The sequence below is a fragment of the Falco biarmicus genome, chromosome 14, assembly GCF_023638135.1.
Source record: "Falco biarmicus isolate bFalBia1 chromosome 14, bFalBia1.pri, whole genome shotgun sequence".
NCBI classification, from domain to species: domain Eukaryota; kingdom Metazoa; phylum Chordata; class Aves; order Falconiformes; family Falconidae; genus Falco; species Falco biarmicus.
The window spans coordinates 15,296,135-15,314,577 of record NC_079301.1 but is presented as its reverse complement, the minus strand read 5'-3'; the positions used below and the strand labels follow the sequence as shown (position 1 = coordinate 15,314,577).

The 18,443-nt window shown below is 48.6% G+C and overlaps 1 long non-coding RNA gene across 1 annotated transcript in view; it reads right to left on the bottom strand.

Annotated features, from left to right (window-relative positions):
• Positions 1-921: 921 nt before the first annotated feature.
• Positions 922-18,443, bottom strand: part of LOC130158801 (uncharacterized) — a 75,122-nt gene continuing 57,600 nt past the window's right edge. Inside the window, exons 9-11 of the long non-coding RNA XR_008825494.1 lie at positions 8,528-10,135; positions 4,495-5,403; positions 922-2,659 (exon numbers count right to left, since the gene is read on the bottom strand). This is a non-coding gene — a long non-coding RNA (uncharacterized LOC130158801). The remainder of the gene's footprint in view (positions 2,660-4,494; positions 5,404-8,527; positions 10,136-18,443) is intronic.

Here is an 18,443-nt window from a genome sequence, read left to right as displayed (position 1 = left end):
AGCATCTCAGAGCCCCACGCTAACCGTCGCTCGCCGCTACCTGCAGAAGCAGCGGCCATGCAAGACCGCAAAGCTTCACCTTAAAGGCGCGGTGGTGCCGCCAGTGCCCGGCGGCGGGACCCCGTCCCTGCTGGAGGTACCCCCGGGGGCTGTGCCACCAGCTCCCCAGCCCATGGGGGCCCGGCGCCCCGACGAGCACGGCGCCGGGGTAAGGCGCATCAAGCGAGGCTTAGCTTAGCTCGGGCGGCCGAGGAGAGACCTGGCGAAAAGAGGGGGGGATGCTACAAAGAGCCTGGGGCAACGCGTTCAGTGCCGGGGGGCTCTTCCCGCGGCCGCCCGTGCACGGTGCACCGCAAGTGGAAGCGCCACCCGCGCCGGGCCGGCACACGGCTCCCGGCTGGTGCCAGGGCTGCGGGACCTCAGGTGACGGCGCCCTTCGCCCCCCCGCGCCACCGAAGCGGGCAGGAGGCGGCCCGGGGGGCGGCACAGTTGCGCCCCCGCAGCCACGGCAGCTCCCCGCCGGCAGCAGCCCCAGGGCAGAGCCCGGCCGGTGCCGCGGAGCCGGGCCGGGCGGGGGGCTCAGGGCGCCCCGGGAAGGCTGCGGCCCCTAGGTGGTGCTGCGCGGCCGGCAATCGGCACCCGCCGCCCACGGCGCGCACACAGGGGCGCGCACACAGGGGCGCGCACACAGGGGCGCGCACACAGGGGCGCGCACACAGGGGCGCGCACACAGGGGCGCGCACACAGGGGCGCGCACACAGGGGCGCGCACACAGGGGCGCGCACACAGGGGCGCGCACACAGGGGCGCGGGCACGCGCACCCCCACAGGCACGCACGGGTGCACCCCTACAGGCGCGCACCCCCCACCCGCGGGCAGGCAGCCTGCGGGGTGCCCCTGCCCCCCGAGCCCCCCCCGCCAGGCTGGGGTGCGGCGAGAGCCCCGGTGCCCTCTCGGGGCAGGGGGCGGGGGGTTTAACCGCGCTTCCCTGCGGCGGCGGCTCTGGGCCCCGGGTAGGAGCAGGCTGCGCTTTTCCCAAATTATTTCAGTAGAGACCGAAACGCCACTGAGCCCTAACCATGGACATTTCCTTCTGGCTGCTAAAGGGGGAAAAATGTGCTTCATTGCCTAATATTTTAAAATCCACTGTCCACTTCTCATTGACAGACTCTCCCATTTTACACTCCTTACCCTCTTTGCTCGCCAGGCCACCGCACGCCGGCTCAAACCACAGCGGTGCCGCGGGGACCCAGCGGCAAGCAGAGCCCCAAGGCAGCACGCGGCTGTCCTCGCACCAGCACCACGGGCATGTGGCACATGGCAGCACGTGGCTGTCCTCGCACCAGCACTGCAGGCACATGGCATGGCAGCAGAGCTGGGCCGTGCCCAGGGGTGCTAGCAAAAGGCTGCACAGGAGCTCAGGAAGAGCGGGAGCTACTGATGCTCCCGTCCAATCTCAATTTTAGTGCAGGTAATTACCATCTATCTAAATTAGCACTGCGTTTTGCTGGGATACTAGTATTTTTCTCTCTCTCTTTTTTTTTTTTTTTTTTAAGTTAATGCTATGTAATGGAAATCACAGACCAAGCTCTGAAGAATCTGTGCCATTAATATTAGCACTATTTGTCAAGCCAGAGCCTGCCCTGAAGGCCATGGAAGCAGAAAAGGCCGCTGTTGCCTTGGGTGAATATTGGCAGATTGCTACAACCACACCACGGGGGAAATTTGTGCTCTGCAATAGTTATGTGAGAGCAACCAGCCTGAAGGTGACAATTTCCCAAGACAGAACATCTCATCTACCCAGAGACTAGGTCAGGTGTAAACACACTTCTCCTTTGATACACACAAGCATAATTACAGTTCCTGGAATTGCTCTGGGAAGAGTGTTGGTAGCTTTCCCCTGCAAAGAAAATGAAACTCACCGGAATGCCTTTTTCTTCTCCCTTTCTTCCATTAAATTATGTCCTGGAACTCCCTCAGATATGTATTTTTTCACTTAGCACATGCCACTTCAGATCAGTTGGGCTGGATCCATCCACAGAAATGCTTATCCCCCACAAAATCCCATCCACATCCACAAATAAGGTCCTTCCTCTAGTTTTCTCACCTACAGGGCTTGATTCAGCTGGTGTTTTCAGAGCATGCGGAAGCCAGAGAAGCAAGTATTCTCCCTAGCACATTTATCCAGTTGCAGTGGTTGGGTGGTCATCCCAGATTGAGGAGAAACAGGCTTTTTTTCTGGGATACATCATAAAAGTTCAAATTCACATCTGCCTTGCAGAGGACTGCCCCCAAATATCCAGCAACAGACGAGCCTGGGATGACTACTCTCTTAGGCACATTGCTGCTCCGTTGGCTTCATGTGCCAATAGGAAAGGTCCTATTTGCTTTTAAACTTCTAGCATATCACGGAACCCCCAAACAAAACTGAAAGATTTTTCAGGGAACCAAGCACAAGTCTTACAAGTGTGAAGGTCGCAACATCACTGGAGGTGCAGTGAGCTCCTCCCAGGCATGTCCCACGCAGCTCTGCCGAACGTCACAGGCACCCCAGCCCTCCTCTGTAGCCACCTCCGGGGCAAGAGCAGAGAGCAGAGCAAGGAGTAGCAGCGTTCAAGGAGAAGATTGCATGGCTGGATGGCACGCAGTGGAAACCACTCCTGAAAAACACAGAAAGCAGGATGTTTTTGCCCGATGTGTAATCTGACCAGAGCAGTGAGATAAATGAACCTGTACTTTTTTTTTCCCCTCACTGTATGGTTGTGGTGAAATTTTTCATAATCACAAGTAATCAAGGTGGCGTCATGCCTCATTCAACACGCCGTGCCCCAAAATACCTCGGCTTGCTCCTCTCACAATAGCCAAAGAAACATCGTGTTCTGCAACTCAGGTTTTAATTTTGCAGCCTCGTATCCCAGTATGAGCCTGGGCTGGTTTTATGAATTCTGATTAGGTTGCAGCCTAATGTGGCACTCCGATAGACACAGACCGAAGGGAAGCAGGGTTTAATAGCCCTGGCCTGAGCTCTGAGCTGGTAATGAAGAAGGCTTGTTATTAGTCATTTGCATAATATAAAAAGGGGATCCAGATCTAGGCTTAATAAATTCTTCCTCATATGAAATAACACAGTTATAGCCATTTCTATAAAAATGTCAAAGCCTTCATGTGAAGTAAGTGTTCCTTCAGAGAATGAAATACAGTCCTACAACTTCATAAAAATCACTTGTGTTACTACATGGACTTCTTTGAAGTGCCACACTGCAAGGGGAGGGGTGTGAACTTCAGCAGCATGCTCGTTCTCAATGGGGTGTGAGACAGCACGATGACAAGAAGAGCTAAAGTTAACGGTGTAAGAACTAAACTGGAGACACTGAAGAGCAGACACAGAGCAGCGATGCTCTGGGTGTGGATCTGCTAAAAAGGCACGCTGCTTTTTCTGGTTTGGCGATGGCTCAGCCCTGTATCCCCTCCGGAAACTCTAGGCATTCAGCCAAGACAGAGAGAACAGTGAGCTCAGAGCTGGGTCAGACCCCCAGCCAACGGGAGGGGGATGGATCAGGTGGCTGGGCAGCAAACAGCAAACCCGGGACTGCGTGATTAATTTGGGTATCAGGCAACAACTTGTGGCAGATTCAGGTTCTCAGAGACAACTGGTGATGCTGCATGTGGAACAAGTCACTGCAGCAGTGGGGTCAGCGCAGCTGTGAGCAGCCCGACTGCAGGGAGATGGAGGTGGTGTTGCAGAAGCCTCAGCCAGCTGCTCCAGGCAGTTTCCTTTTTGGCAATGCCGCCTCGGGAGGGCTGCAAATGCCCCATACCTGGGCCAGTGCCTGGCCGGGTTGGTACGCAGTGCTCTGATCCCTCCAAGCACAGCTCAGCTACAGCTCCTGCAGAGTGACTGAAGGTTGGTGGAGCCCAGGAGGCCTGGCCATGCCCTCCAGGGAGCCCCAGGGTGGCCGTGAGCACTAGCATAAAGGTCCGCAACTTTCATGCATCTTCTCCTTGAGCAGCCCAAGGAGCTGAACCCTGTCTGGATCACAAATAACAACTAGTTTCCCTTGTAGGCAGATACAATTTTCATACTAGGAGATGTTGAGACGCAGGCATCATGGTGACCCTGGAAGAGTCATCACCCTACAGCAGGAGTGTGAGTGCTATTTCTCAATATTGAGATAGCTGAGATGCCAGAAGCAGTGTAAGTGCAAATTCAGTGCTCCTGCGTTAAAATAGCCTTTGAAAGGGTATGAATCACTGCAGAGCTCAGCGGGCAGTTTGAGAAAGCTCCCATTTCTTCCCACAGCATCCCATCGTGCCACGTCAACATCTCTTTGAAAGGGCAGAGAACAGCAAGTGCCCAGACCCTGCCTGCCCTGCTGTGGGCAGGTACTAGCACAAACTCTTTACAAAAACTATCACTGAGCATAAGAGCTTGTAAAAGATGAACCCTGAAAGAATGTTACCTGAAAAGTAAAAAGTACCACCCATGAAAATGTACCAGTGGTCTCACCATCCACACCAGCAAGTCCTGGAGCATCAGGGAGGAGAGGATCAGAGGACCCAAGCTGCAGGTGAAGCCTGCCGGCACAGCCAACCTGTGTGTCCCTCGCCGCCTGAGCCCTGCACAGTCAGCACCTCCAGTTCTGCTTGGTTTTAGTTCATAAAATCCACAATGAAACAGAAAGTGCACACATGGCTGCTTGTCTCATGGTCTTGTACACAAGAGGTGAGAGGCTAGAGCCTGTGTGGTACTTCTCTGTTGGGTGACTCAGAGCTCTTCAGCACAGCTCCAGTGCAGAGGCACAGCTGTGTTGGCAGCAACAGCCACCTACTCAGCTCGACTTCTATGAGCCGGTACCTCCAGTAGAGCCCCTAAACTGGATTTCTAAAATAAGTCGCCTCCACAACAGCATGCTGCATTGCACAGGTGACAGACCTGTGGCCAGACCCCAGGAACTCGCACTTCACAGGGCTTTTGGGACTTGCTCAGGGGAGCCAGGTATCCCAGGGGACCATTAGCATCTTATGCCATTCTGCAGGGCTTGCGTACAGAGGGACCAATGTCATCTGTTACCTCTTTTTTCACTCTTGCAGCCCACTTTGGTCCCCAGGGTTTCCATAGGGAAGAGCTCTCCCACACCTGCTTAATCATATCCTCATCCATTTTTCATCTATTCTGTGGCTGATGGAGGAGAGTAAATTGTACCTTTCCAGCAGACTTTGGTTCACACTAAAAAAATGAAATTGGAGCTAAGCTTCTCCCAAATCCATCAGCCTTTGGAGCAGCCTGAGCAGAAAGTACAGGAGCAGAAACAGATCTGTGTCTATCCATTACTGTCAGGATGTCTTTCTAATGAGCAGTTTATTGCAGAGTCAACAGCAGGGTACTCCATCCTAAAGGAAGGATCTGAAAGGCAGAGAAAATCAGCTTTGAAGTCAAGGCTTTAAAAAAAAAAAAAAAAAAAAGAAAAGCATTTTAGCTATTAGATTCAAAGCCAGAAAGTAAAATAAGTCTTCTGTTGCAACCAGGAAGCATGCACAAGAACTGAAAGGCAATGAGTGCTCACCACTGCGAGCAACAAATCACTAGAATCCAGTGTTGATCTGTACTCAGGCTTTAAATACATTTTAATTAACAAAAATGTAGAAATAGTGAGCATTTAGTGTTTCTGCAATGCCAATATGGAACATCATTTATGGACATTCAAGGAGATGCAGTAAAATATATCTGGAGATTAAATTTACTGCTGATGTATAGTCCTGGGTGCAGAAGCAGCCTTGCATCCTCACTGTGCAGCAACCCCTTAAAGCATTGATCCTGCCACAGAACAGTGCCTCAGGGGTGGCTGCTCGTAAGGTTTAAACTTTGACTGGTCTAAGAGAGAGAGGCTTATTGAAAAGGAGTTGGCTAGTAACTCCTGTTTCAGAAAATGTGTGTATTGAATTCATGTTCCAGGCAGCTTAGAGAGCATCTATGCTCACTCAATTTAAAAATGAAATTGCCATTATGTGAACATACATCCTTTCTGGTGCAGGTGGAAGGGCTAAATTCCAGCTCTGCACATATTGGTGCTGGCAGAGGGAAATTCCCCTTGGCAGATGAACCCATTCTTTCCCAAGGAGCCATGCCTTTACAGCTGGACTCTGAAAGGATGATGAGGCCACTGGCCTGGAACCCACTGTTTGGAGAGGCTGTTTTCTTACCCCTTCCTACGCAGAGGTCCCAGGGCGGAGCGCTGGCCATGGCTGGTGGCCAGGGTCCCTGCCTCGCACATGCGCAAGGTGCAGTCTGCTCCATCTCTATCAGATACCTGCAGGGCAGTGAAAAGAGGAACCGAGCAACGCGAAGCAAACCTCCTCCTCACGGGAGGGACTGCAGAGCTGTTGAAGTCTGTTTGGTTAAGAGAAAGCAAGGTCAAGATCAAAGGCAGAAGAGCAGGTTGCCAGAGTGGGAGGGAAGAGGTGGGGATGCTCCTGCCTGTGGAGCAGATTTGCAGCATTAAAGTGTCCACTGGGACTTTTATCAAACCCAGGGTCCCAACCTTTCTGTGGATAAGCAGATTTTCCTTGCCCCTTCCCATAGACCCATCTCTGCTCACTGTTAAGCACCTCTGGGCAAACGGGAAGCAGCTCAGCTGTGTGGTCACTAAAGGGATCAGCGCAGGTGAAAACTGAGATCAAGCACAGGAGTCTTCCAGGCTCCTGCCAACCACACTGCATTCCTGCAGCCTGGAAGCACTCTCTGCTTAGCGTGTCTGGAGAGAAACATTTCAGTTATGTCAGCTTAGCACCGTCTGCTTTTCTAGTTAGCATTTCCCCCTGAAGACATCTTCTTCTACAGCCCATGGAGTTCCCAGGCGATACAACAAAAGCATCCATATTCATTAAAGCAATCTTTTATTAACTTTGTTAGAAAAAAATCCTTTACCAAGGGGAAAAATAGACCACCTGTAATTTTAAAAGCCATTTTCTCTAGTCCCTTAAGTCACTTTCAGATGTAATAATACTCCAATAACAACAAGATCATCCTGCACTGATACAGAGCCTCTCTTCCCAAGGAGCTGTAAAAGCTACTTCTCCTTCCTCTTCCCACCAGAATTTTGGTGGAATTTCAGGCCACACAAGGAGAACATGATTATCTCATCCAGCCCACAGCCAAGACCCGTGACTGGGAACTAGCCAGCTGGAAAGCAAGTTGTGACTTTGGTTGGAAATGGGCAGACTAAGTCCAGCACTCTGCCTTACACATGGCCCTGTTACTACATCCAAAAATATTCAGAAGTCACAGGGGATTCGGGCTGTGGTTCTGCAAAAAGTGAGAAATCCGTTTTCAGGCTTGGAGCACTCAGTCAAAACCATCACAGCCACACGCCACAAAGCAGCAGGCTGGTCCCAGCCCAAGCAGCTGACTCGGATCTGCTCAAGACTTTCCGAGGAGTGACTTTGTGGCAGCAGATTTCATGCCAGATCCAATACCTGCTGTGCTCCTGTAGTCAGTGTAAAGCACGAAAGCTCATACAGCCCTCACAGGGCTATCCTGGCATGCAGACAGTTGACTGCGGGGAAAGTTCATCCAGCCTGGAAACCTGTTATTGTGGGGATCTGATAATTAATTAACAGTAATTTCCCAATATTTTCAGTTCTGCTCCCATGCACCATGCAGAGCATCATGCATTTCTGTGTTCTGATTTGGCTGAGTTTGGGCAACCTGAGGAATGACAGTCTGGACTTTGACACAATTTCCCCACATAATCCCATTCTACAAAATGATGTGAGTCAAACGGAAGATTTTTCAGGTTGTCTCAGAGCTTGGAAAACTTCCTTGGGCCAACTGCACAGCCCCGGCAGGACATGCGCTCTGGATTTGACTACAGCATGTGCAACTAGCAATTCTTTCTCTGGCGTGTATGCTTTTTTAAAATATATATAAAAACACACACATGTAAGTGTATAACTGGATCTCTGTGATCCCACCACAGCAATTAGCAGCACATCCCTTAAAAGAAAGAGGAGCATACAGCTGCTGTTACGTACACACCAACTTCCACATGCCTATAAGCCATTCTCCTTGACGGAAGAGTTATGGTGCATGGGGAGAATAAATCATCCTGGGCATATTTGGGGATGTCCCACACTCCCTCACCACTCCCTCAGGAAACAGAATGTGGAGAAGCTAAAATAAATTGGAGAGATGAGCAGTAATTTATTTTCCCGTCTGGAAAAGATAATTTAACTACTCAATTAAATATTGCCTAAAGCCATACTATTAGAGTTGCACATCCCATCTGTAATACAGACGGATCTTGCTCTCTTATTACTGGTCTTCATGCTGTCTGGTACTTAAAAATTCTGGTTTAATTAGATGACACCTTCCACAAATGCTGAGCTATTGGCACGTGATAATTAAGCAGTATCTAGGAATCTTTGCCATCCAAGAAACCTTCTGTAGGAATCATATGCTCTCTTTTCTCTGACATATAATAGCAGGTTGCAAGCGATACTGAATAAACTGATGATACATTATTTCTTACCTTGTGTTATTTTGAAGTACAAGGCTTCAGTCTGGGCTCTTTTCTCTCATGTTTTCAATAGTTTTCACCCGAGACCTGCACAAATCTGATGGTTTTACAATGTATTTTTTTCATGGATTTCTCTGAAGTGTTGGTTCAATATTGAAGTAGATCATTTTAATACCGAATTAAGCAGCAGATATCCCCATTATGAGGAGATTCAATTATGACTGCAGTTATTACACCTAATTATAGCTGTCTTGAAACAATTCCGTCAGTTGGAAAGATTTGCGAGTGTTGCCCTGGACGGGCAGTCAACCCTTTGATATGCTGTAATACATTCAGTCATCTCCCCATCAAGCGTGATGTTGAGGAACTCTGCTGGAGCATTAAAGCGGCACGTCAGACGTGCCTTAAAGACTTGTTGCAACGCTGCTGCAGAGAAGGGGGGGCTCGGCAGCCTGCCTCACCACGGGCTGGCAGCAGGCACAGAGCAGCAACACTTCTGCCCTTGGGTACTGCCAGCTCTTCACCTGCTTGTAGGGCGGGAGTGAGTAATCCCATCTTCCTACCACTGCTTCCCTCTGAGTAGGGACTTGTATGCATGGAGGGAGGCTATTTCATAAGGGACTATTTTCAGGAATGCCCGGTAATGCCTCTGATCTCCTTGCCACCCCCTCACCCTGCCTGAGCCCGCAGCACTGCAGGCAGCTCCCTGCAGCAAGCATGAGCCCTGTGAGTTTAAGGGATTAAACCCCACAAAGCCCCTCAGGGGTCCCACCTGAGAGCTGAAAACAGCCGAGACCCCCAGACTTCTGCCTGGGATTCAGAGCATCTCCTCCAGCCCCAGCTGTGCCCGGGGAAGGCAGTGCCGCTGCCTGCCCAGCTCAGCTCCCCACAGCAGCCTGGTCCCGGGCCACGCACCCGGAGCAGTGACAGTCCCACAGGTGCTGGAGAAATGCAAGCCCGCAGCCAGCACTGCTGCTTGGCAAGCTTTAGGAAGAATATTTTGAAAAAGTATTTTAAAGCAGCTATGCAACAACAGTTGCAAAGAGCTAAACCTGAAAGATTAAGATAAAGTTAACAGCAAGGTTCCACCCACCTCAGATGAGCCCTTTCATGAGGCTGTGACCACCCTTGTGACCTAGACCTTCACCTTTACCAAGGTGCGGATAGCGCCCTGCTCCTGGTTTGCTCCGGGATGACTCCCTCCCTCTTTGCCCACACACCCACACCACGTTCCTGAGATGCTGGGGCATCACCTGGCAAAAGGCAGGACGGAGTTGTCTCCCCATGCCTCCTCATTAAGCTGCCTTAGTTAATAAGTCTGTCCTTTTCTCTGCATACCTTCAGCTTATTAAAGCTCAATCTTACAAATCATGAGGGAATTGGGTCATAGGGGCTCTGTCAGAGTTTAAGTAAAAGGTATCATTGCAATTCCCAGAGAACCTAGAGGTGTAATAGGCAGTCAAGCGTTGTTCAGACCAAGGCTTTTCTCTCCCTGCCCTTCTCCCCTCCAGGCAGCTGCACACATTAGGCTCTCCTGCGGTGCCCGGAGTAGTAAGGTACAAGCTGTAGGACCCACCAGCTGTGTCGCTAGAACATGTCCTGGCTGTGGTCTCAGGGTGCCTGAAATGAAAACAAAATACCAACTTGAAATCTGCAATGGTAATATAAATCATATATTCCAGTAAGGCCTTTACACATGCTGTGTGAATAGAAAGGTGGCAAAAACCCCCAGCTGTGGTCAGAGCACAAGGACATCTCCTGCTCTGATCTGCTAGTTGTGATGCTGCCAGACAGCAGCTCCTCAGCACCTGCAGCCTGAAAGCACCCTCCAAACGCTGACCTTTAGACATTCCCCTTGGACCCGTGTGCGTTATTATCGGCCTTTCTCACACATGGGAGACAGCAGGATGCAGGTGAAGAATTCTTCCATCAGGGAGCAAGCAACACAAGTCAAACAAACCCAGATGACTCGCTTTCCCCCACCTACCATCTGCTTGAACCCATCAGTAGTCCACCCTCTGTAGGATGATGAAAAGAAGCACACAGAATGCTGTCGGGAATACATTTATATTTATGGACTAGTTCAATCAGTCCCTCTGTTTGTTTTGTCAGATGATCTTCCATCTCTTCACCCCTTATCCACCCACACCATCTGCCTAAAAAAACCATCTGCTTGAAAGCTTTGGGGGAATTTACATGTGATTGAGAATTTTGCACCACAAGTACAACTGAACGAGGTGGATCTTTATGCATTCGCATGTGGCTAGGAGAACCACTTCGTGCTTCAGACCCCGCATGACAGGGCTCCTCAGGAGCTCCATCCCCCTAGCTCAGTGGGGAACTAGACAAACATCACTTTATTCACTGATTTGTGGTATTTTCCCTAACGACTTTTGCAGGGATGGGAGATTCCCTTGCGCTAGCTGCTGTATGAACACAACACAGAATCAGTGTTTTATAAACTCCGTCTTGATGAAGACACCATAACTTTGGGGAAAATGGAAGGTTTCCCATATATGATGAACAGATGTCCTGTGGCCGCTGCTTCTGAATGTCCTACATTAGCCAGGCAGCTGGGTTATCAGTGACCACCTTTAAAAATGAGGAGCAGTATTATTTATCCTATTTCATCTGAACTGCCATGACTACAGATTTATTTATTTTATTTTTTTTTTTGCTGTTCAGCTCAGTTTTGTAACCCTATTAAATTCTTTACCTTAACAATGTCACTATTGGATGCACAGAACACTGTGATTTCTTCATATTGAGCTACATTTATGAGTCATAGGAATCAGCTAGGGACAAAAAGGATGATGGAAGATGTGAAAGTATCTGTGTGGATTGTTTGAATAGTTTTAGTTTGAATCTGTTTCTCTCTGCTGCTGCTTGCTTGGTAGCAGCAGTTTTTGTCCAAAACAAAAAATTTGGACAACTCTTTCAGCCTTCAGACATACCTAGCAATGGCTGGAGTGTTGGTGGCTCCTGGACAAACAACTCTCAGTACTTTCTACTTTCTACGTGCACCGATCCTCACAGGTTTCATGAAATCCCATGAAGGCAAAGCCAGAAAGCTAACTTCCCTCAAAGAGCGGTAGAGATTAAACAAAACAAAAAAAAAAAATCCAAAAGCTAATTCCTCCACTGTTAGATTTGTAACAGAAGCTCATCATATATATCAGATCCCTGGGTACATATGCAGATGTTTCAGCCATATGCAACAACATATGGCATGCTTCTCACGATAACTAGTCTTTTTTCCTGTGTGAGGCTAGAAAACTACAAAAACATAAACATGGAGCATCCCAGCCTGCTTAGGACAGAGGGGATGCTTCTGCTGCCTTCAGCTCCTCCTGCCAGACGAACTGCCCACCAGCCGGACACCGGTTCAGCTCCCTGTCTCTCTCCAGTTCCCTTCCTGCTTATCCTGGTACAATTCAAGCTCTGCAGAAAGCATCTTTCTCCCTGACAAGGGTGTGAGCTGAGGCATGTCCAGCCACCTGGGCAATCCCCTGAAACCCAAGAGCATCCCTTGCCTCCTCCCTATGTGGTGGTGGGGTTTGCACAACAAGCCTCAAAACGAGCATGTTATTAGCAAATGAAATCAGAAGTAGGAGCCTTTTATCTTGGTTGAGCAGCCAGGTGTTTGATCACAGCGTCTGGTACCTCTGCTGCAAGATCAATAGCAACAAATTAAGTGCTACTGAATATCTACTGATCAGATCACCTCCCTGCCCCAGACATCCCAGTGGTGGAAGAGGCTGGTTGCAAATATCAGCTGACTTCCTTCCCAGGCATCCTTTAGCAGCATCGCACGTGTTGAAAACCACCAGCTTAGCGAGTCTCACCAAATGCCAGACATTTCTCCCGTCTGATTAGTGACCAGTTTTTGCATTTGTGAAAGTTATTTGTAGGGCGAAGAGTTTTTTCTGGATGCTGGAGGAAAAGTTGCTAGCTCAGGTGAAATTCAGTACAAGCACTTGAGATTGAAAAGGTCATGGCTATTAGACGGGCAAAATTTAATTCTTTTTCGGTTAGAACAGCCACAAAGAGGGAAAGAGAAGCTTGGCAGTTCCAGCCTGACTTGCAAGGAAATATGAAAACTCCAGGATGTTTTAAGCTAATAAACCAAAAAGAAGATCAGTGCGCTTTGATGATGTAAGATCATGGAGAGATGTTTCAAGTTCTTACAAAATTCCCAAAACAGAGAAAATCAGAATAACTGCAGGGATTAGGGAAGGTTTCATCCCAAATAATTTACACACCATGCATACTAGATAGGACAGAAGACCTTACAGCCAAAAGCCTGTCAGGAGGGCTCCTGCTCGCTAGAACAAAAAAATGTGTGTTGGCTTCGTGCAACTGTAATTGAACAGTCTAGAGTATGAGGCTGGGGGAACTGGGGGGGTTCAGCCTGGAGAAAAGGAGGCTCAGGGGAGACCTGATTGCTCTCCACAGCTACCTGGAGGGAGGCTGTAGACAGGTGGGGGTCAGTCTCTTGTGCCAAGTAAGAAGTGACAGGACAAAAGCAAACAGCATCATGTTGCACCAGGGGATGTTTAGGTTGGATATTAGGAAAAATTTCTTCACCAAAAGGGTGGTCAAGTGTTGGAACAGGCTGCCCAAGGAAGTGGTCAAGTACCATCCCTGAAGGGATTTAAAAGATGTGCAGATGTGGTGCTTAGGGACATGGGTTAGCGTGGGCTTGGCAGTGCTGGGTTAATGGTTGGACTCGATGATCTTTAAGGTCTTTTCTAATCTAAGTGATTCTGAACATGTAGCTTCAGTCAGGTAAGAGTGGGTGGCTTTGACAGATGCGCCAATCAAAAAGCAGACCCCTTTTAAGCAGAAACCTTTCTGAATGTTTTGATTTGCAAAATAGTTATGACTTTGTCACACTTTTCCCACTCCACAACATATATTCAAACATTGCCAGCTTCCCTAGGGCTTAAAACTTTGTTTCCTACCTGCTCTACACAACTGGCAACATCACTGCTTTGCTTAACACAAATACAGTCCTCCAACTCCTCAAACTCAAAATTGTCATTTCCAGTAGAAATGCGAAATGGAGCATAAGTGCAGCAATAAAAAACATAAGTTTCTGAGATTTTTGTTCTTCAAAGTACTGCTTTTTTGCTTTTTTTTTTTGTTTTGTTTTTTAACTGCAAAACAGGAGGTACTCTACTTACAGACAACTGTTTCCTTAATGCCTGTCAGAAGCAGGAATTATTCAAATTATGTGACTTTCTAGAGAGATGCAGCTATTTCAGACCTCTGCTGGAAGTTTATTGAAGGAAATATCAGTGTTTATATGTAAGAGAGAATGTTTGTTTGGGAAGAGAAAAAAACCCCAGAGCTACAAAGATATGAAAGGATAAAACCTGTTTATTTTGGGGTTCTGCTTTTCAGTTCCTTGTCTAAATAAGACTCTGCAGCTCTAAAGGAGCTTGGCTGTGAAGCGTGAACCTCTGCCCACTTTCTCTCTCTGACCCCAGCATGAGAAGTAGCTGTGGAGGACACAGAGCTGTGAGCCAGTACTCTGCTCATTCGAGAGAAGAGGAGGAGCAGGTTTGGTTATGGAAACTGAAGGCTATCTCCAGCTGGTCCCCAACCCATCCCCCACCATCTGCTCGCAGAGGTCCAGCCTGGAAGGAGCCTGTCCTGCTCAGCAGACCCCACCAGCCCCCAGTACAGGGCAGAGCATTTAGAGCAAGCTGTTGGTTCAAATGATGCTTTGATACCATTTGAGAAGTCTGCCTTAACCTTGTTTTCCCTGACTCTTTTTAAGGGCCAACACCTCTTCGAGCCCTTGCAGGGAATTCTGCAAGTGCCTGCTCCAGGGCACACGCTGAGCGCTTGGGGGAAGCAGGGCTGTAATGCTGACTATGCCTGGTTTAAAATGATAATTTTATTATTTAAATTATTTCTTTTGTTTATGACCTAGAGGCTTAGCAGTTTATAGCGCTAGATGAAGAATGCCTCCATCTATGAGAGAACAGGAAAAAAAAACAACCCAACCCACACTTCATTTTTCTCCTGGGTTCCTCTTGGCAGCTCTATAGCTGCTGTCTTACTGAACATATGTACTAGGGGAAGTCAAGTTTATACCCTTTTGCTCCTCAGGAGCAAGACTCAGTCCCTATCCCAAGGTCCAGCCACCCTTTGGGTACGTGACTCAAGGCAGGCCACCAAACCACTAGCACCCTTCAGCCCGGGAGCCGGCACGCTGCAGGGAAGTGGGGGATGTGGAGAGCCAAGGAGGCTGACTGGCGTCCGGGGAAAACATCCAACCCTCCAGAAGAGGATGATGGCAAACAGAGCAACAGCTGGCAGAACCAGTCCAATAAAAACATGGTGTTGGGGGAAGAGAGGGGAAAAGGTGGATGTAGAAGATGGATGGTTTTTTACAAGTTTGACAGCTGAACCGCAATTTCTGGAAAAGATAAAAATACACCCATTCTTAAGATGGTTCCAGGAGGATCTTATATCTGGTGAGGGGAAAGCAAAGAAGATGGAGCCAGACTCTCCCCCATGGACTTTTCTAGGCACAGTGACAAAATTGAAAGTTTGGTGGTTATTTTTTTGTTGTTGTTGTTTTGTTGTGGTTTTTTTTTTTTTACTGGGTGGGTTGTCAAAAAGGAACAGGTTGCTCAGAGAGGCTGTGGAGTCTCCATCCTCGGAGATACTCAAAACCCAAGTCGGGACAGTGCTGGGCTGCCTGCTGTAGCTGATTCTGCTCTGAGCAAGCTGTATTCTGCTCTGCACCAGCCCATCTCCAGAGGCACTTGCTCACCTGAACTGTCTGGTGATGCTAAATTAGAGGAGGCCCATAACCAGCCTAAAAATAGCCTCTCACGTGGTGCAGATGCCTTGTACCATCTTTTGTCTTGTGAAGCATGGAGGGTACCCTGAACTCCTACTTAGACAAAGAATAAACTTAATGAAGGACATTATTTGCATATATAAAAAACCCTCCACATCTTCTGGGCAGACTTTGTTCTTCTCAGCGAGAGAGAGGAAGGCTTCTGAACAACCAGTGCAATCAGGGACCCGATTTCTTCAAACAAGACAGCTCAAATGACTCATCCCATATTCCTGGCACAAACTGCTGCTAGCTTTTGGATGCTAAGTGAGATGGGCAGGCTATACTAGGCAACAGCCTGACCGTACATGAATTGAGAGCTGGATCTGATCATGCCAATTGCTTTCAGAGATTAGCCTTTGCAAACACACTTGCTACAACTAAATCAATCACTCGCCCTGTTCAGGCCCCCCCTGTTCACTCACCTCCTCTGTCACCTCCTATTCTGCAGCAAAGCAACCAGCTTCTTCACACACAAAGCTAGCTCAGCGGGTCTCACCCCTGGATCTCAGTTTCCACCCGTGTCTCCTTGCATGGCTAGGGTACACCTAAGCACAGGGCCCCAGTTTGCTTTTCCTTCTGCCTGGTGTATTTTAACAAACAGAACCCAGAGCACACAAGGGTGAAGTCTTCGTTCCAGGCAGGACAGAGACATGACACATTTCTGCGCTTACTGACAACCTTGACACACCGTTGATGTCATCATTTATATTTTGTTGTTCTAGAACAAGAATAAAGCAAGTCAATGACCCCTGCTTGACTTCTAATTGTTTTCTACATTGTCAAAACACACAGATTTAGAAAGATAATCACCCCATTACTTCTGGATGACAATCTGAAATTAAACTACGAGATCTCCATGGTCTGTTTATCTCTTTACAGCTGCATCCCTACAGATGCACACAAACCAGCAAGGCAGATAACTAGAAAGGCTTCACAGGGCTTGAGTCTCTACCTCTCATGACAGAGAAAGGGCCAAGTCGTGCCACCATCCCAGCAGGCAGGGGGGTTGTGAAAGCCAACAGAGCCTGGGTGGGCACTGGGGCAGGTGTAACCTCCCTGGAGCTACAGCAGCCCATCCACAGTAACCAGCCCGGCAGCCCCAGGAAGCAACACGAAGAGCAAAGCTGAAAAGCAACCACCTGCTGAGGCCATCTTCGCTGGAAAACCACTGGACAGACACGGGCTTGTACACCCCAAGCACAATGATGACGGACTAGGCTTTCCATGTCACCCCCCGCCTTCAGCTACCTGCATTTGCAGGGGCAAGTCTTACCCTCTCTCCATCTCCCTTGGCTGCAGGCACTGGGTGCTGCTGGCTGGGCTGGTCCAGGGAAGCCATGCTGCTGTGCGAGTCTAACAGCTTGCGAGATCTAAGGTGCCCCAGGGCATCCAGAGAGTCCCTAAGTGCCACTAGAAAACAGCAGGCCAGAAGAGCCCAAACAAGCAACATACCCCCAAAACAGCAGCTGCAGCCAAGCAGACAGAGCTCAGCAACCACAACCCCCCAACTACCCCTGCCTGAGCGGAGCTAAATTAACAAGGAGCAACTGGGGAATTGGCTGGGTCCCAATTAAACTAAGTTGGGTACTGGTGTGAGCCATGCAGCGAGTGGTGAAGAGGGAAAGGTTGGCAACTTGGATGCATTTGGGGACCTCACAGAGGTTAACCCCAATGTTGTACTTGAGCTTTTGCTTGAAAATCTGTGTGTCTCACAGTTTCTCCACCTTTCCCACAGGGATTTGGGCTCCACAGTAAACCCGGCCCTTCTGCAGATACAGCAGAACACCTCTTGCCCTGCCTCTAGCAATACTCACTTATTTGATCTTGCAGTTGTTTTCTATCAGGTAATCCCTTCTCCTTGTGATTTCCACAGTGGGTCCTCACTGACCACCCTTTGTTCAATCAGTCTTTTATCGGTGAGAGAACATCACCTGCTTGTGCATACGTTTGTCGCGTGTGCAACCCAGCTCTCACCTGCTCTTCCACAAGGAGAGGGCAGCCGGGAGCCCCTGCACAGCTCCCCACAAGCCCTGACTCCAGCTCAACGTGCACATACCACATACAAACCATACCCAGACTCCCACCTGCCTGCTTCACACGTGGCAACGCATCTTACCTGCTGTCAGAGCCTCCACCTGACACGTTCTCTACGAAAAAAGTGCTGTAATAGATAATAATATCTATAATAGATAATAGATAATAATAATCTACTCGCAGAGTAACAACCCCCAAATCTACACTCGAAACACAGTCGATCACCGGCTGTAACCTTACCTGACTTGGAGTTCACAGATGTTCAGTGTAATGGCTTTGGGATAAATACACATTTCTCTTCATTTTTTCCATCATAATTATAGAACAATTAGGAAATCATGCAGGCATGTTTTATTCTAGGTAAAAGCCAGCAGTCCTTATTAAAATAAGCAGGTATGATACGTCTTTCAAGACTAAGCTGGTCTCGGTTCAGGCTTTTTCCCAATCAGAAAATGTATTATTTCACTTCTGCATCCACGTGGAAGCCGATGTGAGGTAGTCCACTATATTTATGTTCCTTGATTTAGCTTATACTATTATATATTAATGCAGGCTGCCACTTTGCCAAGGTAAAGATTTAAGGTGTTATTGTGCTCTCCTTAGGTTGCTAATTCTTGCCTGAGTACCGTTGCTAGTACTGCACAAATCAGGCAGTTAATCACTCCCTGTGTGTTGGGTCTCAGGGCTCCCAGGGATGGAGCCATATTCATTTTTTGTTCCTGTGGGTTTTTTATGCTTTAAGGTAACGTAGCAGGCAGGGTTGGGATGTGGGGTACAGCGGAGATAAAGCAGGCAACTCACTGTTGGACATGCAGCTAGAGGGTGAACTATAGAAAACCAATATAATTAACCAGTGGAAATCTCTGCTCTAAGATCTGAGACAAAGAGCTGATGTAGGATTTCAGAGGAGGAAGAAATATTTCTCTGATTAATGGGGACAACATTGATCTGAGCTCTGAAAACATCTGAAACCCTGTAAGCTTTATGTTCCAAAAGAAATACCTGCTTCTGATTTCTGGGGCTGAAGAAGCC